Genomic DNA, 26,332 nt, shown 5'->3' on the forward strand with positions numbered 1-26,332 from the left:
ATTCATTCTGGTGCTTTTAATGCTGTAGGATAGATTCCCGAAAGATAATTGCTGGGTCAAGATGTATATGCATTTCTTATTTGCAATGGATATCACCACGTTACTTTGTGAAAGGTTCTAGCAATCATGCTTCCATCAGCAATATGTCCATTTTCCTACATCCTTCTAAACACTGGATATTTTTACTTAAAAAAGTTTTTTTAATATTTATTTATTTTTCAGAGAGAGACAGAGAAAGACAGAGGCTGAGGAGGGGAAGGCAGAGAGAGAGGGAGACACAGAATCCAAAGCAGGCTCCAGGCTCGGCGCTATCAGCACAGAGCTGGACGCAGGGCTCAAAGCCATGAACCGTGAGATCATGACCTGAGTCAAAGTCAGATGCTTAACTGACTGAGCCACCCAGGTACCCCAAGGATGTTTTTACGTTTTTAAATGTAGGCTAAACTGATGTTTAAAAAAGAGTATCATGTTTTAATTTCTATACCTTTTGCCCATTGATGGGGTCAATGCGGTTGGGCTTTTTTTGTTTTCTGTTTTTGTTTTTGTTTTTATTTTTGTTTTTGTTTTTTTGGTTGGTTGTTTAAATTTTATAGCCATTTGGATTTTTCTCCTGCTCATAGCATTTGCTTATTCTTATTTTGAGTTGTTTTCTTCTTTTCAGTTTATAGTTCTTTATCTTTTAGAACTAGCAATTTTATATTTGTATTTTTTAAATAAACTTTTAATTTTAGAACAGTTTTAGATTTACAGAATAATTATGAAGATAGTATGGAAAGTTCCCATATGACCCTCATCCTCCCTGCCCCATTTCCCTTGTTATTAACATCTTGCATTAGTATGGTGTATCTGTTACAATTAATGAACCAACATTGATACATTGTTATTAACTAAAGCCCATACTTTAGTCAGATATTCTTAGTTGTTTTTTCTAATGTCCTATTTCTATTACAGTATACCACCCAGGATACCATATTACATTTAATTGTCATGTCTCTTTAGGCTTCTCTGTGCTATGAAAGTTTCTCAGACTTTCCTAGTTTTTGATGACCTGGACAATTTTGAGGGCGCATTCTCATCTTATTCTGGATTTAAGGGACAAAAAATCCATTATCTTTTCAGTAAGTATGATGTTAGCTGTAGTTATTTCGTAGAGGTTATTTATCAGTTTGAGGAATTTCCCTTCTATCTCTAGTTTTCTGCTTGTTACAGATTTTGCAGATCTCCCCATTCTATAATTTATCTTTATATTTTGTTCTCTTTTCATAAACATCTTACACTTGTTTCCCAATACTTTTTTTGAGAGAGAGGTGGGGGGGAGACAGAGAGAGAGACAGAGCATGTGAGAGTGGGGAGGGGCAGAGGGAGAAGGAGAGAGAATCTTAAGCAGGCTTCACACCCAGCACAGAGCCTGACATGGGGCTTGATCTCATGACTGTAAAATCATGACCTACACTGAAATCAAGAGTTGGACACTTAACTGACTGAGCCACCCAGGCGCCCCTCCCAACATTTTCCTAGATTATATAATCTAGGAAATCTAGGATTATATATAATCTAGATAAACCTTGAGCTGCTTTGTATCACTCACTTCTTCCATTCTTCGTTTATTTTTCTCTCCAATGTGTAAGACTTCCAAGCAGTCAAACATATAGACTTAGGATTTTTCTGGGTTCAATTTCTAGGGATTACTTCTTCCTAGTTTTTTGATCTTCGAAAAGTTCTTTTACCTCTCTGAGCCTCAATTTGCTTCTCTGAAAAAGTTGGTGTAGTATTCCTTTCTCAAAGGATCTTTGTGACATATTTATAAGTGCTGAACAAGTGGTCGTTATTTATCTTTTATGGAGAAAGTTACTGTATTTTTTCATTCTGGAAAGCATTAGAATTACACTCTCTAGCTGTGTGACATATTTGGGGAACAAAAGTGACCAGAATATATTTCCATTTATGCAACTTTTTTATTTTGTGAGCAAAGAAATATCTTGGTCATAGCTTTGACCCAACCATGTTATAGCACTGTTATAAATAAGTAATCTCTTTTTAACTATTAGCCTTGACCTGTATAATAAAAGTGTTGTTAAATTTTGTTGCAGGGAAACTTGATGGAGACAAACTTTCACATACATGAATAAAATATTATGGCCATAACTTGGAAGATTGAGTGCTTAAATGCTTCACAGCAATTATAAGTCAACCCAAGGAATGTTATTAAATTACTAGTATGTAAATTCTTAGTATACTATTATTTCATTATGACACTCAGATGGGATTTGTATGTCCTACACACACAGTTGTCAGAGATCAGAGGTTGATGACTGCTGTCCTTTGTCCCAGTAATTATTTTGTATTTCTCAGATTTACATCACAAATTAGGAAGAACTTGGCTAGAAATAGCTAAGGTTCTGCTGACAAGAGGATTTAACTGGGAATGTGCTCTTGGAATTTCTGAATTTGAAGAAGTATGATTGCTGAAAGCATACCAAGTGTTTAAAAGGTAATATTTGCCAACCATATAAAACCAGAATTAGTCGTGGGCTAGAAATTGAGCTATCTGTGTGGTGGGAGACCGTTGTTTTCCTTGCTTTGAGTTGCTTATCCTTTTTTGATTTCTCCAGATATAAAACAGTAATCATATTTTCCATTGTTTAGCTCATGGAATGTTAGAACGGAATAGGATAATGTGGGCCTAAGATTCTTCACTTGTCTTCCATTACTTGTAGGCTGAAATCCAAATTCCTTAGCAATATCCTAGTGGTTGAAAACATAGGTTTTGGAATTAGATACAGGTTGTGAGCCCAGATTCTGACTCTGCCATATACAGCCATGTTCTTGGGCAGTTTACTTGAGCTTTCTAAGTTTCAGTTTCCTCATCTATGAAATGGAGATAATAATAGTTCCTTCCTCATCGAGGTTGGTATGAGAGTTAACCTAGGTAGTATAGGCACAATACAAGCACAGGGTTTGGTGCATTTTATGTGTTCAGTAAATGGTAGCTGCTGGTATCCACGTCTCCATGGCATATAAGGCCTTTGCTACCTGGTCTTTTTCACTTCATCTGCCATCATTAACTCCCTAAATTCATCCCATTTATCCTGAATACACTCCTTTATTACAACACACCTTACTTCCTGACTTTTCTCTGCTGTGTCTTTTTGATGTCAGAAATGTTATCTTATTCATAGGTGGATTTTCCTTAGTTAGCACATAGCGGAACTATAGCCAGTTGACTCAAGAAAATTGTGTAGAATCAAACTAATGTTGGGATCGTCATAAATAAATAAGGATTGGTCAAATAAGTATATAGTGAGTACATTAAAAAATAAAGTAAATAAAAATCCCTGTGTATATAAGACATCTGAACCAGTGGTCATTGGCCAAACTAAGTATAGACCTATTTTGTTTGGTCTCTTGATGTTAAAATAAGTCAGGAAAATCTATAACAAAAGTTTTAATTTCTGACTTCTCTTGAAAAGTTTGGAGATCTAGCAACTGAACCTCCCTTGCTGCATAGAAATGGTTGGAATTCTTCAATTAGACCCATTCTCCATTCACATAACATAGATGCATCACAATAGTGTCTCTATGTGACTACCAGTATAAAGTTCATCTTTTCCTCCAGAAAACATGATTTGATTAATGCAGAATAGGAAGAGTACTGCTCTTTACCCATTCCCAGGTAGGTAGAGTTAGCTGATCTACCTGAAGAAGCAACAGCAGCCACCCACCCCACACCCCAGAAAGCCTAATCAAATGCTCTTAAAAATATTTGATCTTGTTAAGCTTATATCGCCATAGCTATGTATAGTCTTGCTGATTTTGGTATTGTTGATTTATTCTGTGCCCTCCTGAGAAGCCCTACAGTTTGTGAAGATGAATTCAAGTTATTAATAGAGATAGTGGCTTATAATAGATGAGTTTTGTCTCTTACAGCCCCATGACCCAGGTGCATGTGGTTTTGGCCACATTGAGACAGGGCCAAGGGACTATGTGTAGTCATGTTAGGAGGCTGCGTAGGGGAGTATTTGATGTGGGCATCAGGCCACTTTACATGCTGATTTTTTTTGGGGGGGGGGGTGTACATTCAACTTTTGACAACTTGAATAACTGTTTGTCACCTCTGTGACTATAGGTACATCCCATACATTCCCATGCTTAGGAAAATACCCAAAAAGAACAAAGGGAAATGATTTAGCAATGATCTAGTTAATTTGGTAAATGTAAACACCCAACTGGCTATATCATATTATGTTTTGAAACTTGAATTGTGCACTACATTGACTAAATTGAGCATAAAATTGCCAGATCGGTTTACTCCATGTTTTACAGATACAGAATAAAAGCCAGATTAAGCAAAGAGATAGTATTTTCCTTTGAGCAGAGTGTGGGAATTTGAGTTTCTTATCAGACTTTGAAAACTGTGAATGTTAAATTATACTAGGATGGCACTTCCTGTTTTTACTTGTCGTTGAATTTATTTTCTTCTTCTGAAGCCCACAGCGAGCTTTTGACTGTATATCCTTTAATGCACTGATGTGAGCAGAGATGGGGTAGAGTTGCAGCCAGAAAAAGATTTAAAAATTTACTCAAGAAAATTTTGTATCATTCAGCAGCTCAGATACAGGAATAAACATGACTTGTCTGAGATTTGGCAACCTCACATTCCTCTTTCAAAATGAAGCACATCCAAAACACCTTCATGAGGTGCATACTAATTGTCTCTTGCTGCTTGCTAGTTATTGTGTTATTACCTAATCCAATCCAATCAGACATTCAAAAGGATATCTATTTCTAATAGTGTGATCTAGTTGGATTAAGTACAGACCCTGACATTTGGCACTGGTGCCACTGACTTACTTGTCAGACTCTTTGAAATATCAGTCAACATGACAGTGTCTGAGTTTCCATAAAGGACATTATGTTATCTGCCCCTGTGTCCAAATAAAGGTATTATAATGACTTAAAGGTAAATTGCTATAAATGAAAATAATACAATTCAGTGAATATGCTAGAAAATCATTGGATGGATATATAGGCAATACATGTAAGAGAATAACAGAGTGACTCCATTTTCATCCTTGTTCTCCCTGGGACTGGTAGAGTGCCAAGCTGCCTATTTCCCTCATGATTGCTGAAGGATGAATTTATCCATCAGCAGTAGTGCTTTGGTAACTACTTACTCTAACAAGGTTAAGTTACTTCAACTCTGCAGATCTCAGACTTTTCTATCTATAAAATGATTGGGATTAGCTTGTAAAAAACATTTTCTTACAGGTCCAAAATTTGACTCTTTGATTTGATGTATTGTAAAACATGGCAAATATAAATATATATAAATATATATAAATATATATAAATATATATATATAAACATATATATAATGTTATATATATAAATAAATGTTTATATTTAAACATATATAAATAAATGTTTATATTTATAAGTATAAATATTTATATTTAAATATATATAAATAAATGTTTATTTATATACATATACTTGATAGGATGGTCTTTGAGGATTAGAGTAAGAAAATGAGCAATGACTTAAATAATAAACTTATATAAAATTAAATAATGAAAAGAAATTTATAAAAAAGATAAATAGTTGTTTTAATGGCTGATAAACAACAACCATGACTGTTAGCATATGACTATTGTCCTAAATGAAAATCTGTCCCTTTTGTGGTGTGGAGTGTGGAAATTTTAATGTTTGAAAGTTACCATCAAGAATTTTGGTGTATCAGGGTGCCTGGGTAGCTCAGGTGCTTAAGCGTCCAACTCTTGGTTTCGGCTCAGGTCATGATCTCACAGTTTTGTGAGTTCAACCCCTGAGTCTGGTTCTGCACTGGCATTGCGAAGCCTGCTTGGAATTCTCTCTCTCTCCCTCTCTCTCTGCCCCTCCCCTGCTCACACTGTCTGTGTCTCTCTCAAAATAAATAAATAAACTAAAAAAAAAAAAGAATTTTGAGTATTAAAAGTTCCAGGTTGAGAGAGGCTTCTGTACATATAGAATTGATTTCCTCTTAATTCCAGGTGACCCCTTTTATTATGAAATGACTACCAAATCCTTTCTCTTAAAGATGTTAGGGACTGGTCTGGAAGGAGTGTGAGAACTTTCCTTCCTTTAGTTCCTTTTAAGGTGCTGAAAGCCTTGCTCCTCTGCTGAGGTCTGACTTGCCTTGGGAGCTCAAAGCTGCAGGGCCTGTTTAGCTGCTGTGTTTTACATGTGCTGACCAAGGTTTATATCCCAATTGCTTATGTATCAGAGTGCTGAAGTTGAGAAAGCACCTTTGAAAAATTCAGTGATATCTGTTCCTAGAGGGATTTATATTTGATTCTTTTTCCTATCACTCCTTCCTCTTCACTTTGTTCTCTTTTGTTTCTTCCTTTGCGTGACTCTCATTCATTTATTTATTCATAAACACATATACCAAACATGGTGTTGGATCATGAGGATAGAGAGCTAAGATATGTTACTTACTGTCTAGGAGCTTACTGCCCAGCATCATGTTTTTGGGTGCAATTTCTTTGCAAGTTTGGTCCTTTGCTATTTATAGCTTCTGGGAATGTACTTACATTTTGAATGCTTAGTTTTTGACTCTTAGCCTTATATAATTCATTCCTAAATTCTGTTATGTATCTGTAATAGTCAGCCCGTTGAAGGAAGCTGTTTTTAGCCATAATTTAGTGGATATGAACACTTAATATTAGTTTTCTTTCATTTTGCAAGTATCTCTTTCAATAAAAAATTCAAAACTAGGATTTTTGCAGCTATAAGCTTTCTGGTAACCAGGTTCTAATCTTATTTGATGACTATACTTGGGGGTGAATGTGGAAAGGAAAATTTTTATTTAGGTAGTAAAATCTGACTCCTCCCCCAACTATATTGAGATCCTCTGATGAGGCTATAAACTTACTGATTCTATTTCCTTTTCTTTCTCCTTGATAGTAATGGATATGGGAGGCAAAAGACTCAGATCTCCGTTTGAAACTTCTTGGATAGTTAGTAGAGAAATCCTTGCAAGCTTTCAGAGTTGAGGATGGAGAAGCTGCCTATTATTGTAGCTAAGCCTAAGGAGAGGGAAATATTAGGAAAACACCATTGTAAGGAGCCAAGGAGTCAGTTTGTCTGAGACAGAAGAATTTTGGTTAATCAGACCTTATTGAAATTTGACTTAGATAGTGCTTTTCAAAAACAATGAAAGTGAATGTTTTGATTCTTTATTGCTTCTTAACTTTCCTCTTCCCCCAAACTTGGTGGCTTTGAACAACAATCATTATATTATATCTCCTCATTCTCTGGGCTGATTGGGTTCAGCTGAGTCCTTTTGCTTCACATGAGGTCACTTGGGGATACAGCTATCTTGGAACTCACCTGGGCCAGAGCATGCAAGATGGCCAAGATAGTAGTGGACAGGTAATATTGGCCATCAGCAGGTAGCTCAGTGGGGGCATTCTGGTGGGGGGGAGGGGGTCTTGATTCTCCTCAAGGCCTTCCACGCTTCTCCTTATGGCTACTTAGGCTTCCCTGTAGCATGGCTGCTGGATTTCACAAGGCAGGAAGTGGAAGCTGCCAGTCCTCTTAAAGGCTAGCCTAAAGGGTGCACGACTTTACTTCCCCTGCATTCTATTGGTCGGGAGCAGTCACAGGTCCAACGTCTATTCAAAGGGGGTGAGGAAAGAAGACTTCACTTCTCAGTGGAGGTAGTGACAAAGATGTTGCAGTTATCTTTAATCTGCTATAGTAAATCTGTTTATAGCTAATCAATATAAAAGCTGACATTTGAAAAAAAGACAGGGGCATAAAAAGGCCTGGGAAGTTCAAAATCTGCCCGAATGCATATTTTATAAAGGGGAAGAATAGCTGCGTTTTGATCACATTCAGGTGGACTCAAGGAAAGGTTACCTTAGACAGTTCATTGTTTCTCAAACTTGAGTGTTCACCAGAATTACTAGGAGGGTATGTTAAAATATAGATTGCTGGGCCACACTCCCAGAATTTCTAAGTAAACAGGCCTGGGGTGGGGCCAGGGGATTGACATTTCTAAGAAACTCCCAGATGATGCTGATGTTAATGGTCTTGGGAACCACACTTTGAGAACCACTGCCTTAGACTGTGCAGGGCCAGAAAGAGTGAGGAAAAGAGGAAAAAAGAAGGAAATATATTATTTTCCCTCTAATAGTATTTTAAAAAGCCTAGTGTCAATAGTATAAATTTAAGTTTCAGGCCACCATGAACATATTAACATAGGGCCTTTATGTTTGTCAGAGTAATTAATCCTAGTGCTACAACATGAGCCCCTGAAATCTCATTAGCTTAACACAACAAAGGTTTATTCTTACTTATGTCAAGTCCAATATGAGTCAGTAGCGTTCCTCTGTAGGGGCTACAGCATCTGGAACGTGTACCTCTTTTCTGCTGATGCAGGGGAAGAGAGAAGAGAAGAGATAAGCAAACCACATCAGCTCTTAACTGCCCCAGCCTAGAAGTGACTCAGGTTCCCTTCTCTCAGAGTCCATTGGTCTGAACTAGTTGCATGACCCCCACCTAACTGCAAATTAGGCGGGGAAATGTAGGGCGGGGGGACACAGTTAGCTAGTAAGCCCTAACTATCTCCACTATGGCACCCGACTAACTTTAGTGTCCATGTTCTGTGGTTAGGCAGAGCTGGATGTAGAAAGAATCCCATGAGCCCTCAAACCCATATGTACACCTCTGCTTATAGTTATTCAAACATTATTATTCCTTTAAAAAATATTCATTCTCTTCTGAGTAATTTTTTGTTTTATTCCTAATTGTCTGTGTGGCATTAAACACAGTGTCTAATGATACCATTATCTCAAGAAAAATTCATTGTGAAAACTTCATCTCCTGTTACAAATAATTTGGTAAACCCTCGTTATTAGGCCATTTTAGTTGTTCTATTAAGGACTGATTAAATAAGATACCATCTCTTTTTCTTTGCCAATTTTGCCAAGCACATAATTCTTTCGGTAATTATTAAAGCAATTATGCTGCTGGATTCCATTGGCAATAAGTAGTATCAGGACTTTGAAAATCATCTTGTGGGCATTTTTGAAAATAAAGGAACGGAATTTATTTTTATCCCATCTGTACAAATCCCATTGTTAGATGAGTATTAGGTAATATAGTAAAGAATATTGTCAGTGAGAAACAAACCACAATTTAGGTTTAATTTATTCATCGGATTGCCTCTTACTATTGTTGCCTACCTTTGTCTGGAATTCTTTTTTTGTGGTGCTCCCACAAAAACTGATAGTGGCGAACAGGATTCCCAGCCACATAGAGACTCTTTGGTCATGGGAAAGCAGTTCCTTTTTCCCTCTGCTGATGAGAAGACTTTATTTGGCAGATGAAACCTTTGTAACATGCTACACACCCAGTCTCACTAGCTTTGAGGCCAATATCCATTTCAATTTTGTTCCTTAAATTCTACAGGTTTGATTAACATCTCTGATATGTTGAAACAATATGGCGAAGAGGTGGTTTTTTGCAGGAATGTGCTTGACTGGTAGCAGTCACCTGTCTGTTTTGGTAAACTAAAATTCTATATGTCATGATTGTTAGAAAGCATCTGAGTTATGTACTTTGATGGCTTTGTTACATAGTCTCAGTTTATACTTAGAATCTTTATAGGATTTCCCCCTCCACACACACAATTATTTAGTAGCTACAAGACTGGCAGCTCCTTTAAGTTAACAAGTGACAGATCAGCATTATTCTTCCCAATGAGCAGATGAAGAAACTGAGACAATTTTGTGACTAGTCCAAAGCGTCCTGGTGAGTCAGGGGCAGAGTTAGGATTAAACTTTAGTTTAAATGCTCAGGCCAAAGCAGCTTGTGTAACTTAGAAGTTAACTTTTTGAAGGTAGAGACGCTGTCTTATGTTAATATTTGCTAGAGCAATAGCATGATGTGCAGTTATAAAAATTGGAGACTATTTAAATTAATTCATCTGATCCATTTCAGAAGTATAGCTGCAATTCCATACCTGGGATAGGTGAAGACGGGCTTACGTATACACAGAAAGCAGCATAATGAATTGGAAAAAGCAAGACACTACAGTTGGAAGAAGCAGATTTCAGTGAGAGCTGTGTGATCTTGGTCATGTCACATAACCTCTCACGAAGTTTACAAGTGTCTTCACTTGTAAAATGTGAGGCATCAGAACAGATGTTTCCTAAGGTCTCAATTTCTATTGCAGAATTTTGAAACTGTTATATTTGTGTGAGGAGGGATCCTCCTTAGATAAATCTTAATATAACCAAAATTAGCATTCTTTTAAAGATTTATTTTTAAATGCAATTGTGCAATTGCTATGAGAGACAGTTTCTTTGGTTCTCACTTGGCATCTGTGATCTTTTCTCTGACATCAGCTCTGCTGAAGAGCATAGAAGGGGATTATGGAATAAGGCTTGGCTATGAGGAGGCTGAGTGTGCAAAGCAGGAACAAACTTGTAAGGCCAAGCTCTCTCTACAACCCTGCTTCCCATTCTTCCCAGAGCTGGAGGCTGAACTCTAAACCACCTCCTCCTACCCACTACCTTACTGATGGATTGAAGAAATGTTTGTGTAGGGAGGGTGTTTGCTAGGCTATTTTGGTAGTAGCCCTTGTGTATACCCTCACCCCCATGTAGTTGGTTGGATTCCCATGGAATGAATCTTGAGAAATTTGCTTTTTCAGCTTCTTTGTCTCCTCCCACCCTTTTACCTAGTGACAAGAAGGATGTGGCATCAATCTCAATAAAATACAGTGGTGCCTCCCCATTTCTCCACCTGTCCTTGTGGAAGAGAGCTTGGTAAAAATTCATCAAGGGCAGAGTATGGGGGGTTGGAGTCCCGTGGAAGAGTTTTCTCTGCAGAGTTCAGGCTTAATTCTGAATATCACTGACCCAGGGGCCAGTTTCACATCCTGCAAAAAAGCTCTGGAAGAATGTGTCAGCAGAACTGGCACTGCATGTCTAGACAAAGAATTGATATTAGCATCATCAGCCAGCATCCAATCTGTTAACTCTTGTGTAAGCATTTGTTGTCTGTGCCTCAGGCATTTTTTGGCTTAAAATGAAAACTGTTGGTCTAAGATTTAGACTTCGGTCTTTCAGGAGGTTCTTTCAAGACAGGGAATCACAAGGTAATTTATTTCAAGATCAGATATTTTATTGATTAATATGAAAGTCTCTTCAGTTTTTTTTTTTTTTATTTTTCACTAAAGTGGTATCTGCGTCATCACCACTTTTATTTTATTATATATTCATTATTTCAAGAAACATTTATTAAGCACCCGCTGGGAATCTACACAGGGAATTCTCCTAGGCTGCTCTGATAGATACATTGATGAATAAAACAGCTAAGGTCCCTGCCCTTCTGGAGTTCATAGCTTAATGGGGAGAATGACCACAAACAAGAGTAACAGGATATTTCTGTCTCAGTTTCGGCTGAGGCACCAAAGAACAAAGCAGTAGGTGTCAGGTTCTTTGGCTTTTTAAATTGAAGTGCTAGACTACCTCTCCAGGATTTGAAAAAAGGGTACCTCAGAACTGGTTTTGCCAGCCTGAACCCATCATCCACCTTCAGGGCATTGAAGAGAAGGCTTAGTATGCTGAGAGATTCAAGTGCTGTTTGAATTTCTTTAAAAAGAGTTGTCACTGTGCTGTGTAGTTGTCCTCACTTCAGGAAGGGGATGACTTCAAACCTAGTTGGGAGGAGGCTTCTAGGGAACCAGTCTGAGAGAGCACTGTTTTGTGTTTTGTGGAGTTTTGGGACTTAAGGACTGATATCTGAGGCATTTCAAAGCAGAAGCCATAGTAAGGGTAGGAATGGGATATGGTAGGGCAGCAGAGAGAAAAAAAAAATGGCTCCATTGGGAGTGGCCAGTACTTTTAAAGTTGACTGGGTGAGAATTGACTGAGACAAGACCAGACAGGGTCATCTTGAAGGTAACTTGACAAAGAGGACCATAAGGAGGGATGAGGTGACTGGAAAAAGATAGGCCTCTGGAATGGGGCAGCTGAATGGGAATGAGGGGGAAATTCTTATGGGACCAACCAGAAAGAGTCTTGCCTAGCAAGGCAATTGTAGGTAAGACATCTGCTATGATGGGAGCCTCTGAAAACTTCACAAAGAGCAGGATTGGGAAGCTTGGGTGTTTGCCAAGTGCAGAGGTATCAACTCCAGATTACAGCCAAATCTGACAAGTTAGATCTGTCTTCCCCTATCCTCCTCCATCCCCTGCCCCACCTTGAAAGGGCCCAGGATGGGAAGAGGTAAAGTGAGAAAGCTGACAAAGGCTGGCTTCCTCGACAAGCTGTCAAGCCTGAAGGAGATATGAGCTGGCAGAGGGGAGAAATTGTGGATTATCTTAGGTTTAGAGTCTTGATATTAAAGTCACCCAAGAAAAGGGACTATTTGTTTATGACTGGGAAGTGACTAGGACAGTTATGGGACTGGTGGGATATTTTCATTATCTTCCCAACAGTGAAGAACATAGGAAGTTGAGCAGATTTGAAGGCTAAATCTCCCAGAAGTGGGAGAGGATAAATCACTTTGGGTTCATGACATACTGATCCAGGTTCCTTTAACCTGGATATGCTAGTAAATGAGTAAAATATAAAATATGGGGGGCACCTAGATGGCTCAATCCATTGAGCATCTGACTCTTGATTTCCCTTCAGGTCATGATACCAGAGTTGTGGGATTGAGCCTAGCATTGGGCTCCTCACTGAGCGTGGAGCCTACTTGGGATTCTCTCTTTCCCTCTGCCCCTCTCCCCTGCTTGCATGCTCTCTGTCTCTCTCTCAAACATATATATAAACATATATATATATATATATATATATATATATATATAGTATATAAGAAACTATGTTCTTAAAGAATAGTGGGGAGGGGTTTTAGTGGTAGAGAGCCTAGTTAGATAGCTCAACAAGGATGACCTTTCAGGAAATGGTAATGAATCAGAAAGAGTCAGTTGTGCTGTGTTTCATGGGAGTTGGGGGAGGGAGGTGCCTGCAGAATCCAGGGGAGAGGGAACAGCATGTGTAAAGTTTGTGTGGAATCCTATGATCAGCGTCCAGGAAACATTTGGGTGGATTCAACCAAAGGTATTTTCATTCTTTGTTCAGGGCACTGAGTTTAATGCCACATCTACAAACAGGATAAATACCTCCTTCACTGAGGTTTAAGACTTAATTGATCATTGTTGGGGAAAAAAACCACTTTGATAAAAGGTAAGATCTAAAATCTGTAAAGAGTGAGGAAGCTCCCATCCTCTGCCCTCAAGCTCTTGATGGTCCCAGATAACATTCTCCTTTTCTGAGAATTTCCATGACAAGCAGTCTCTTTTAGTGTGCTGGTGACCTTTTATGGAGTGTAGGGACAGCTGGGGAAAGAAACACAGAGCTCCTCCCCTGACAGTCCCGGGAGGGAGGGAAAGCCTTTTAACTTGTTCTAGGGCTTTGTTTATGTGTAAGGCTGAGAAAAGGCTACTTGTAAGCATGCCATCCAAAATAATAGAGGTAAGATGTCAACAATTCTGTCACTAGGGGCAGATATACCTTCTCAATTTAACACAATGATTGTAAATGTGGTTTGCCTTTGCTGGCAAAAGTTTGTTCACTCAGGAAATAAAAAGAGCAGAAAGATGAACAGGCAGCCTAGAGAAGGCCTGGGGAGAGTCTCTGCAGGAATGTGGACTCAACCATTTAAAGCTGAGATCCCAAGCAGACGGTGACCTCAGCGAGTGCCTGTGCTGATGGCACTTTCCCAGCCTTGCTGGTGTTCCAGCTGGCACTCGGTCTCCACCAGGAGATGAAGCATTTTGGGGCAGGGAGTAAGGCACCCAGGCTTGTGGGGACTCCCAGGAAGTGAGGTCTAACCGACAGCCCCTGCTTTCAAGGAACTATCTGATTGGGAGACAGAATCTACATTGCCGACACATCTAGTAGTCATATGTACAGAGTCAACCCAAGGAGGTAAAGAGAGGTAAAATATGCTCCCTGTGAAGACCAGGAAAGGACAGTACAATGTAAATTGCCAAAGTTTTCCATGTCTCTAGTTTTTATATCTATTCACCATCCAAGCCACGTGCACTCAGCAGAGAAACTGACAAATGCAGACAGTGTAAGAAATCAGCTATTTTTGTTATTAAAGAATGTTTTGTAAATAGAGAAGTGACTTCTGAATTTCAGAGGAATTTGTGCAGTCTTTCCCCCTTTCCCATTGGTGGGGAGAAATAATTTGCCTCATTAGAATCTGTGCCCCTTAGACAGGAGCCAGTCCCCAAACAGGCTGCCAGGTACACAGAAGGTCCTCGATGAATGTATTTAAAACTCAAAGTTCTGTGATTTAGGGATCTAAGATTTTCATTTTTTTTTTTTTTTTTTTTTAGAAATTTGAGTTAGAGTGCTTTGTAACTAGTCTCTCTTGCCAGTATTCTATATGAATATTAGACCTTAAGATATTCTTTTTTTGATATTCCTTATTTTACCAATACAATGTATTTCAAAAATCAGTTTTCAGGTTGATATTGTGGTCTTTAGGCATGTTTTTTCCTTGATGACACATTATAGTAGCAAGAACATGAACATTTGAGTCAGGTAAACATGAATTTGAATACCAGCCTTATAACCTTTATATCTGGAGTTTGAGGTGAGGCCCTAGATTCCCATTTTTGAGGCTTCACGCTGACCCTCTGATAGACACAGCCCTCCTCATAGAGAGAGAATTCTGAGTGGCCAAGAACACATGCCAACCTGAAACCACTGTCCCTGTGCTCTCAGAATTCTGGATTCCTTGCCCAGGCTACTGGGAACACACTGGGGCCAGAGATAAGCTGGCAGGATGGTCCAAATTTTCACAGAATGCGGCCTGAAGGGGATAGATGTAGGGTGGGAAGAAAGACAGGGTAGAGCACTGGGCTGGGGAACTATCATTTGTACCCTTATGTTGGGTCCTGAAAACGTCAGGGGAGGGCCCTTTATATCTGACTCTCAGTCACATTGCTTGCAAACAACTTGACCTTTCTGAACCTCACTTAACCTCCTTCAAAAATATGTGTAAGAATTCCTTCTTACAGATTTTAAGGGTCCAATTAGATTATTATATAAACATAATTGTATGAAACATAGTAAACCAAAAATTCCTATCACTGTTATCAATCTTGGCTAGAGTTTCAGGCTAAACTGAAAATGTCTACTAAAGCTGCCATACAACTGAAATGCGTTACTAATTACATTATTAGCACTAACAGTATTTCAGGTATATGGTCTCTTATCTGAAACCTTTGGGCCAGATGTTTCCCGAATTAATACCTTTTTTTGGATTTTAGAAATACGTATATAAACCATATATTGCATTACACTGGGAATATTTGAGGCAGGGCCATGTTATTAAATACATTGGTATTTTCATAGCAAAACCTGTTGATCACTATGTGATAAGTAAAAAGCATACATAGCCTCATGTTAATCCAGGGCAGTTTATTTTTTTTTTAATACATTTTTATATTTTGGAACAGTTTTAGATTTACAGAAAGATTGCAAAGATAGTACACAGTTCCCCTATGTTTTAAATATTGTTATCATCTTACCTTACTGTGGCATATTTGCCATAATTAATGAGCCAAGACTGATACATTATTATTAAAGTTCATACTTGATTCATGTTTTCTTAATTTTTACCTAATATCCTTTTTCTGTTCCTTGATTCCATCTAGGCCACTCCATTACATTTTGTTGTTATGTCGGATATTTTATAGACTATGCTTCAGTTGGGATTTGTCTGATGGTTTAAGATTAGACTGGGGTTATGGGTTTGACCACAGAGGGAGAGTGCCATTCTCATCACATCTGAAGGGTACGTACTATTAGCATGACTTATCACTGTTAATGTTACCTTGATTACCTGGCTGTGGTATTTTTTGTCTTATTTCCCCACTATAAAGCTACACATTTTTCTTCCCTTTTCATTCTGTGTTTTTGGAAGGGAAGTCACTATGCATGACCTGTACTTAAGGAGTGGGGGATTATGTTCCCTGTCCTAGAGGGTGGAGCATCTGAATTATTTAGTATTCTTCTGCATGGGAGATTGATCTCTTCTCCGTAGTTCAGATTTTGCTGCCGATGAGTTAAGGAATTTTTAAATTTTATTTTCATTTTTTAGTATTGTGGATAGGGATTATGGACAAGAACCAACATTATATCTAAATTTAAAAAGTCTTACAACATGTGTGTACCCACTCTTGGTTACAGAAGAGATGAGTGATGTTTCCTTATAAAAAGAATGATAGGGGGAGCCTAGGTGGCTCAGTTGGTTAAGCATCCAACTTCGGCTTACATCATGATCTTGGGGTTCCTGAGTTCAAGCCCTACTTCAGGCTCTGTGCTGACAGCTCAGAGCCTGGAGCCTGCTTCACATTCTGTATCTCCCTCTCTCTCTGTCCTTCCCCCACTCGTGCACGCCTTCTCTCTCTCAAAAAAATGAATAAACATTAAAAAAAAAATGAATGATAGGAACTAGTAGGAAGGGATAATGGTGGCCTGTTTCCCAGAGCAATGGATGGTCCCTGCCCATCACACATGAGAGGCTGTACAGTTTTAAATAAGTAGTATGTTTGGTTGGTTCCATACCTTCATAACAAATTCAGCTTGAAGGGAAATAATGGGAAATATGGTCATGGCCAAGTTAAGAATATAAATTTTAAAAAAGAAGACAAATTTTCCCTTTCATGTTTTGTCAGACCTTTTTTCACATAAATTTTCATAAAAACTCGTGGGATTATTAAGGACTGGGAGAGGTGTGTATAGAAGGAAATCTCAGTGGCTCTTGCCTTGGGCATGCTGTGTCACTTCCCACAGTCAGTGAGGGGCCCGGTCTACTCTCCTACATTCCTGCCTGCCTCTTAGATGCCCCATACCTGCCCCCAGGCAGCTTTCCGTGACACATAGTCAGGTTAAACCCTCTTTCTCCTCAACTCTTCTCTGCCACCTTCCCCTCAACCTGGGTAAGACCCTCTTAGGACTTTTCTTGTTCAAACCTAAGTCCCCTGTGGCCTCTGTATGGCTTCAGAAACTTCTACCAGCAGTAACATTCAAAGTATCTGACACTCTATGACCTAGAGCTGCAACTGGGCCTTGTGCCAGGCACAATCCCTCTGGATGCAGAGAGTCCAGTGCGAGAGAAATCACTGAAGGATGTGTGAGGGGGTATGGAACCACAGCTATTTATCAACTCGAAGGGGGAGTTTTTGATCTTTTAACATACAGGGAAAGTAAATATTATTAAATATATTTTGTATCATGTTGGTCATTGGAGCTTTCCAGAATTAAGCCCTAGCCTCCAGTTACGGATTACTGACATATTGCTTACACATTCTCAAGGTTGTCTTTCCAACTTGTGGAATCACTCACTGAAGCTCCAAGAAGGCATCCATTTAATTAGGGCAACCGTGTGACTAAATATTAACACATTGCTGTTTGAACTTACTCCTGAAGCCTAATAGCCTATGTCATTATGGTCTTAGGACTAACTCATGAGATGATATGATGCCTGGGCAGCACCAGAATTGTTAAAAATGGACTGACAGAAATGTATCTGTAGTGACTCTTTTCCTACTTCAGCCTTCAAAGGAACACAGGTCAGGAAATTTATTTTCTATTGATTTCACTTGATCTCTCTCCAGCCTGTGATTTCATTGCCTATAATCACATTCATTTCTTTAGTATTCTGTCTCTTTCACCTAATTTAGAGAAATGTGTGGATGTCTTGAAAATGGTACAAACTTCTGAAGAAAAAAAAATAGTTATACGTAATTTGGATGATGAATAAACTTCAAATAACTCTCTGAATTTGAGCTCCAATTAGGAGAAATAATTAAGCATGTTGGCATTGAAGAAATAAAATATTTTAAACCACTCTCTGATCTTGGTTGTGTCTCTTTTTCAAAGTCCAAAAATTAAACATAATGATGGACTAGATAAATAAGTTTATTATTCACCATCTCGTTATGCTACTTGATGAATTGACTGGAATTTCTCAGACACCTTCTTTTCAAAGGCCCCCCTGGGGGGCACAATCCCCTCAAACCTAGTTTCTGTGATATTTTTAAACTGCATGTCACTGGGTTTAGTTGCCAAAGCAAAGGCCTTAAACTTGTTAAAATTCCTCTACCTATAAAAATTATTTGAATACTGTAAGTCTTACAATATATTTTATACTTTTACTAGTAAAATAATATGTGTGTTGTAAAACTGTTTATGCAGTTCATTTGGAAATTTTTTGTGTACTGCCTTGTGAAAAATCTTCTACTGTATCTTGAATTGTTTTTTGTTGATTTCATTAGATTATGTTCACACCCCCTCCTTCGAATGGTTTGAAAAAACTATTAAGTTCCAAAATTAAGACATATTATTTTCAATTTATAACAGAACATTTCGTTTAACTGTTCTTGGACCAGAAAGACCTGGAATCTTGTCTGGTTTTGCCCTATCTGTGTGATCAGCAGCAAGCCACTTAACTTCCATGGGTCGTGATTATCTCATCTGTAAAGGAAGGGCTTGGACTAGATAATTTCTAAGGTTGCTCCAGCTTTATAATTTGGATGATAGGATTTGATCTGGCAAATCTCCCAGAAGGATATTCTCTGAGTTTGAGAAGGCTGTCCTAATTTGACCATGGATGTTTTGAATTTGGAAAAACCTCTTAGAAAACTCCCAAAAGACATACTCCCAAAAGCATACTCACTGGCTCTAGAGGCCTGATGTCCTAAACCATCCTTCTGTTACACCACTCAGACAGCAGGTCGGGGTGCCACGGATGCCACACTCACAACATCATGGCAGCAGGGAGCTGGCTACACACGAGAAGCATGAAACTGCCAGCAAAAGCATTGTTCATAAAGAGAACTTCAGCTGAGAGCTGAGTTCAAAAATTTTCAGCCCAATACACCAGCAGTTGGCTTTCTCACTTTTCTTGGTTGTGTTATGTTAGCATTTTTTACTTTCTGAGCCTTTGTGTGCAAGCCATGGTGTTTACAGAAATAGATGCATAAAAAATACAAATCAAAATGTCATATCCTGTAAACATAATATAAGCTGATTATTTTAAATGTTTTCTTTACTCAAGCAGGTGGATTTAGGGCATGACAGCAATAATAACCATTCATCTAAAGAACAGATTTTGATCAAGGAAGTCTCCAATTGGTTCCATATATAATCTTTACTCTTAATTTTCCCAGGGCAAAAATTGCACAAAAGAAACAAACTGCAGCTCTTGAAATATAATACCAGTGGAAAAACAAACAAACAAGCAAAAACCAAATAAAATCTCAAGACAAAAACTGGCCTAACCATGACAACTAGAACTTAAAAAGGATCTTGCCATACCTTTGCAGCCACCCATATCCAGTCTGTATCCTGGAAAGACTTATGACTAACCAAAGAGATGGGAGACCATGAAAAGAGTCAGTCATGGATTGGTAAGCACAGATTGATCCAGGGAAGACTTACAGTGAATTTTATTTCAATGCCTTTTATTGTTTTTTTATCATACAATCTGTGTCTGTCAGCAACAGCCTTTGACTGCTTCTTTTGCCGATCTGAAATGCTAAGAGGATCCTTGTTTAACCTGTTTTTAATAACTGCATCTCTATGCCACCCTCACCATCATTTCATTTGCTCTCAGGACCAGAGGTCTTTACTCACATTATGTTTAAGGATCTATTATAATATGATTAAGGGGGATGGGCGGTAATTATACGGGAAATGAAAAATCAAGAATCTTATGTTTCTGTCTTGGGTAAGGACTGTAAATTACAGTTCTGCCACAGCGGCCTTCTCTCCCATAGGGTTACTGTTATGAGAACACTGGTGACAGCACATTTGACGATTTATGGTTTATATTTATCATATGAATGTGCCGTAAGCACTGACATCTGATATGTAAGCAGAAGTAGATGCTGCAGTTAATCACAAGAGATTTCCTATGAAAGATTGATAAATGTGTATTTCATGAAAATGATTGTCAGCACTACTTTAAGTAGATAATGCTGCCCTTAGTGAGGAGAATGTAGAATAAATGGCAGTTGTTTTTATTTCATGCCACAGTCTGTGTGTTGAAAGTTAGGTTAATTACCCTGATTATATGATTAATGCTTAGATTTAGTAGCATTCATAATTTTGCATTTTGTGACCTTCAGTTGTTCAAGCCAGCTGTTTTGCTTGCCAGGTGTGCTCAAACTGGCAAAAGTCTAGGACCCAGCTAAAGTGTGATGTGGACTTACCTTTAGACTTAAAAAGAAAAAAATTAAATCATGAGATTCCACTGTGGTGAATATACTGTAATTTTTTTAAAATGCTAATGAAATCCCCACAACATGTTCAGAGCTAAACAGCAGAGAGGATGTGGACCATGCTTATTCTTTACAGTCTAGGTACTTGGGAGACCCTTTGCATTAGCACCTTCTGCTGTGTGCCTTCCTCTCTCCCTACCTGGGGAGGCTGGTGTAGGTAGGGCTAACCTTACCTGTGGTGACAGTAGGTAGCCTCCTTTCTAATGCTACTTTTCTTCTATTAATTTGTCCTTATTAAACTCTTATCTACCAATTGATTGGTAGGTAGACAGATAGATAGATGTATGTATAATTTACTCAAGTGATAAAATGTATTGAGTACATTTGTGTACAAGCTATGTAGAATATAGAAAAAGTAAATATATCAGTCCTTTGCTCACAGAGATGTGTGGGAGATGAGACATAGTCGTATATAAATATAATATAAGGTATAGAGTGTCAACTGCCATAAAAAGGAAAGAGCTGAAGTACTCTTTCCTATGGATTAAAATGAAGCTATATTCAGGGTACAACCTCATTTTGGCTCCAGTCTGGACAACTGATCTGGCTAGCCCATCATCTAGCAGAATCTAAAACAGTAGAACCCATGAGGAGTAAGATTTGCTGGAGGAAGCATTACAAGATAAGATCAGGAAGATGGTTGACTCACCGAGTTCTGTTTTGTTCTGTGCATTGGGGGCACAGAAGAGAACAGACAGACATGGTCTCCCACAGTCTGGAAGTAGTTTTAATGAAGAACATGATCAACCAGAAAGCAGAAGGAGGGTGTGTAGAGGAAATAGACAAAACAAACAAAGAAGCAAACAAATGGTACCTGGTTGCAGTCCTGTCTTGGGTTGGCCAAGAATGTGAATAAATGTTATACGCCTGGATTAAATATTTTCCATTTTTCTCTCTCTTTTTGCACTGAGTCTGTGAGTTAGGAAGAAGTACCAGGTGTTATAGTGGGAAATAGATCCTGGAATGGTCCAGGACTGACATGAGGAAGGCTAAGGGAGACTTGGTGAGACATGAAAATTGAGAATTCGGAGAAGGGATGTACACATGGGTTGGTACTGAAGTTACTGCCATTTAATGGTTATATTTATAAATATTTTGATTTTGAGAAGATTAGAAGTGGCTGAGGAGAAATGAAAGGCTCTGAGAGTGGTCAGGCAAGTGGGTGATAGGAGAGGAGAAAGTGTGAGTGGAAATCTGACAACTCAGCAGATTCCTCAGTCTTTTTTCCCACTAGGTAAAGGAACATTGTCTTTGGGTTGGTGGTAAGGGAAGACAGAAGAAATGGAGAAAAAAGGTAGAGCAGAAACCTGAGGCACAGCTGGATTGAGGGCCCGTTCACTGGTGAGAATGTGTGTGTGTGTGTGACAGGGGTGGGGGGGGTGCGAGGGTAGAGATGGACTAAGTCTATATGGAAATATACTAAGAATGTTAAAGAGTCATATAATGTAAGAATCAATTGTATGTATTGTTTCCATTTATGTTTTATGTCTTCCCTCCAGTCCTGCTTCCCTTCCTTCCTTCCATCCCCTTTCTTTTTCTTTTTTTAAGTACTGATTAGGGTATATAAGTTTTCTTTTTCCCTTGCTAAGTAAATGCCCATCTACCCCATGGTGTGCTGCCAAGGAAATAAATTCATGATTATGTACATACATTTATTATAAAGTCTTCTGGTATATATAAAAGATTTGTTACAAATAACAAAGTATAAATATTCTTTATTGTAAATTTCATATTAGTCAGTTGATTCTTATGGACTGCTCTTATTGATTTTTAGTATTCTAGTATTCTTAGTATTCTTAGCCAACCTATGGTTGCAACTGATGAAAGAACATATTCTTGACATGAACATCACTTGTATTTTCATGTGAGTTAACAGATAAAACAAGGATGACTCAGCGAAGACCTGCGTCAGAATTTCAGTTCATCTATGGCATGAATGGATGCTGAAGTAGCTAATAATTTTTGAATACTGTAAGAACATTTCCTGAAGCTTTTTGGGTTTTTTTGTTTGTTTTTAGTTACTCATAAAGATGACACCTTTTTGATTTAATCTACATTCTTCACATTTTCTCACTTTCATTATTCATTAACATTCTCATCACTTTCTTAAATCTAGAAAATTAACAAAACAATCAATCAAGCCCTGACTGGTAGCTTTTGTCAATTTCCATGGTATAAATACTTAAGCATGGTGTCAACGACATACGACATACGCAATTGGGGAGAAAAGTGCAGCAGCACCCCATTACACAGTATTTTCTCCATTCAGATACAGTAGATGTAAATAACCCCAAGAGCAGGGATAACAATAAATGTAGTAAAATAATTAAGAAAATGATGATTTTTGAATTTTTTTGATTTATTGTAATATATGTTTGAGAATTTATTATGTTTATTTTTCATGAATTTAGTTGTAAATTTCTATGATTTAGTTTTTAATAATGGCAGTGTTTCACAAATTATTTGAGAAATTCTTGAAAATTCAACAATCAGCTCTCTTGGGCCAGAATGAGTCTCCTTTTGCACAGCAGTGGGTCTGTCCATCCTTCTAGCAGTGTGTCCTCCAGGTCATGTCTCAATTTCTGTGTCCTAGGACAGCTCTCTGCTTTGACAGGCTATTCAGGAGCCACCAAAGCAAATGACTTGTGTTCCATACAAATATCTTCTTTTAGAAGGGAAAGCTTCTGAGTTGTATCTTAAAATGATGGAATTTATAATTATTTTCATTTTCAAAAAGTTTGTTGAATACTTAACTGTAGATAGCTTAACTGCAGAGTAACATTGGCACACATGGGGTTGATTTAAATAGTGTAGACAAGAAGGTAGATCATGAAAGTCCCAAACTTTTTGTCCTCCTCCATGCATTCAGATTTCTAAGAAATTAATAAACCTAATTGCAGGTTTTGTATTAGTAGTATAGACCATTGGGATTATTGAATATGATGTTCTAGATTATTCATTAGTGATCCCAAATGTAATTGGTTTAGAGTAATCCAGCATCTAAAGTATGAATTCCACATATGAAGCTGGAATGTGGGAGCAAGTCTCCTAGGAAGTGAGTGAGTATCACCACCAATTCAGTGCCCTTCCATCTCTGTTTATAGGCCTCTATGCTTGTAAAATGTTGACCATCTTTCTGCAAGAAGAAGGCCAGTTGCTACCTCCAGTGATGGATGTGTATGGAAAAGTTCTAAGAGTAAGAAAGAAATGGCTTTTGTACATGTCTTAAATATTTCAGAATAAATTAAAAAACACAGAATAATAATTCATAGTCATATATATTTGTTGTTTAAGTTGCAAAAAACAAATTCCTTTTCAGTTAAACAGAAAAGGAATTTACTAAAGAATATCGTGTAGCTCATAGATTCTCTAGAAGAGCCAAGGAATCAGGCTTAGAGGCCATGCATTCAGGAACAGTGCCTAAAGGAGACTACTGATTGCTCCAGCTGAAGCCACACTGCCATCATTACTCAACACAGACACCATAACTGCCATTGCTGATTCTGGTCAGTGGATGCCAGAATTTCTACCATGGTTGCACCCAAATGCTGGGCACCTATCCAACTATACTCACCAGAAGATGAATTTTAGGTGTTTTCTGCTTATGAATTCACAGTGTTCTCTTATGAATCCAAGTTGCAGGGGGATGTTTCTTGTTGGTAGTCATAGTAAAATAGGTACCTGGTGTCTAGGAAAGTGAGTTTCTGGCTTCTACTTTGTGGAAGTGTGACAAAAAAGCTTGAGATTGCTCAAGATGTTCAAAAGATTTGGGGTGGCCCCAAAAAGTGACAAAGATCTACTGCACAAGAACTGATAAGAGTGAGATGTTAAACTGGAGGTAATGCAGCACCTAAAATGGTACAAATTTCATACTATATTACTATACTATTTGCAGTTGTGGGATTTAACAAGGGTCTGCATGAATGTCAAATGTGTTCTGTACTATGACATAAAACCTGAACAATTTGCAAAAAGTACAACAAAAATTGTCACTGGAATAATGATATTGACAAGGAATTTTTAAAAATATATATATATTAATCTCTACATTATACACACACACACACACACACACACACACACACACATATATATATATATATAATGTCTACACCAAGGTGGGGCTCCAACTCACAACCTGAGATCAAGAGTCTCATGCCCTTCTGACCTAGCCACCCAGGCACCCCTCCCAAGATTGCTTTTTAAATTGCTTTATTAATATCATATTATGAAAAGAATAGTTTTTCCCAAAACTGGGTGAAATTGCCCTATGGACAGTAAGTTTTACACTGAGACAAAACAATAATTACAAACTCTTAAGTGGAAACACCAAAAGGTTTACAGAAAAAGTAAATCACTAAACTACAAGCTTATAGAACATAGGCCATGTTATTAACCTCAGGGAAACCTTAGCATTCAAGGTATAAGGCAAAAGTCATAATAATTATCAGGTTCAGGAGTTTGGAAGTGCCTCCTGTGCTGCTCCTTACTCTTTCTTCTGATTTACTTCATCTGTCCTAGGAACTTTCCCACAACATCTCCCACTTCATTGTGATCAATATGCTTGTTAGGTATGGCTTATCAAAAATTAGGGACAAGTCATGTCACTCACTCCAGGTTGACATTTCCTCCACAGTTCTGGCCTTCACTCCCTCCCAAACTGCATAATTCCTCTCTGTCCTGCATGGGGCTCTCTTTTTCTCCTTCATTTTCCTGTTGGGCATTTTCCATGTTGACATTTTTCACCCCTTGTTTCTCTTTGGACACCATTGCTCCTGGGCCTATCTTTGCAGTCTTCTCCTTCTCCCAGTTCTAACCACTGTTGTGGTGCTAAGACACTTAGATGCCCATACCTGGTTCCCTTCTGCCTCCTACTTTTTGGGCCCACCCTTGGCCCGCACACCCTCAGGGACACCCAGAGCAGGTACTGAGAAGGGAGCAATGGAGCAAGCGATGCCTAGGTCTAGACAAGGAATTTTAATTAAATTGCAGAAGTTTAACATTTGGCGTAAAATAGATAATATAGTAACCCAATTGGAATACCCTCAAATACTAATACCAGAAATTCTGAAAATGTGTCTAGAAGAGATAGATATTATGTCAGCATTTAGAGGATATTGGTAACTATTTGATACATGAGATAGTAATTTACATTGCATGGAAGTTTTACAATATGAAAAAGGCTTTATGTAAGTTGCTGTTTTGAACATGAAAAATCTATTAGGTATTTGAGTTTCTTTTTTCATTGTTATAGTTTAGGAATTTATTTTTATTTTTATGTTTTTTAATGTTTATTTATTTTTGAGAGAGACAGAGACAGAATGTGAGTGGGTTAGGGCCAGAGACACACACACACACACACACACACACACACAGAATCCAAAGCAGGCTCCAGGCTCTGAGCTGTCAGCACAGAGCCCGGTGTGGGGCTCGAACTCACAAGCTGTGAGATCATGACCTGAGCTGAAGTCAGATGCTCAACTGACTGAGCCACCCAGGTGCCCCTATAGTTTAGGAATATAAATTGAAGAGGTCAATGGGTTTTTTTTTTAAGTTTTCTTTAAGTTTATTTATTTATTTTGAGACAGAGAGAGAGAGAGAGAGAGCGCACATGCCTACAAGCAGGGGAGGCACAGAGAGAGAAGGAGAGAGAAAGAACCCCAAGCAGGCTCCACACTGTCAGCACAGAGCCCAGTGTGGGCTCAAACTCACAAACCAAACGGTGGGACCATGACCAGAACCGAAATCAAGAGCCAGATGCTTAACCCACTAAGAAACCCAGACACCCTGAGAGGTTAACTTTTTAAAGTCACATGCCTACTAAGTGATTCATCTTGAACTCAAGTCTCATGAAGGTAGCCACTTCAGAGACTCTGGATAAAGGGCATGCTATCAAGCATAATAGCACAGAGGACATTATGCCGAGAGATATTGAGATTCCTGAGAGTCTCTTTGGGCTGCCCAAACTT

General features: G+C 38.3%; 1 long non-coding RNA gene and 1 pseudogene across 2 annotated transcripts; one reads left to right on the forward strand and one right to left on the reverse strand.

Annotated features, from left to right (window-relative positions):
• The first annotated feature begins 362 nt into the window (after positions 1-362).
• LOC102971863 lies at positions 363-21,709 on the forward strand. 2 transcript variants are annotated; one of them, XR_006208739.1, is made up of 7 exons: positions 363-403; positions 1,000-1,118; positions 2,091-2,216; positions 2,353-2,491; positions 17,538-17,651; positions 19,251-19,490; positions 21,598-21,709. It is a non-coding gene; the product is annotated as an uncharacterized LOC102971863 (long non-coding RNA). The 2 variants fall into 2 exon arrangements; XR_006208740.1 differs by lacking the exon at positions 17,538-17,651.
• Positions 21,710-24,779: 3,070 nt separating this feature from the next.
• LOC102971580 lies at positions 24,780-25,133 on the reverse strand (annotated as a pseudogene).
• Positions 25,134-26,332: the final 1,199 nt, after the last annotated feature.

Source organism: Panthera tigris, chromosome A1, assembly GCF_018350195.1.
Source record: "Panthera tigris isolate Pti1 chromosome A1, P.tigris_Pti1_mat1.1, whole genome shotgun sequence".
In the NCBI taxonomy this organism is placed as follows: Eukaryota; Metazoa; Chordata; class Mammalia; order Carnivora; family Felidae; genus Panthera; species Panthera tigris.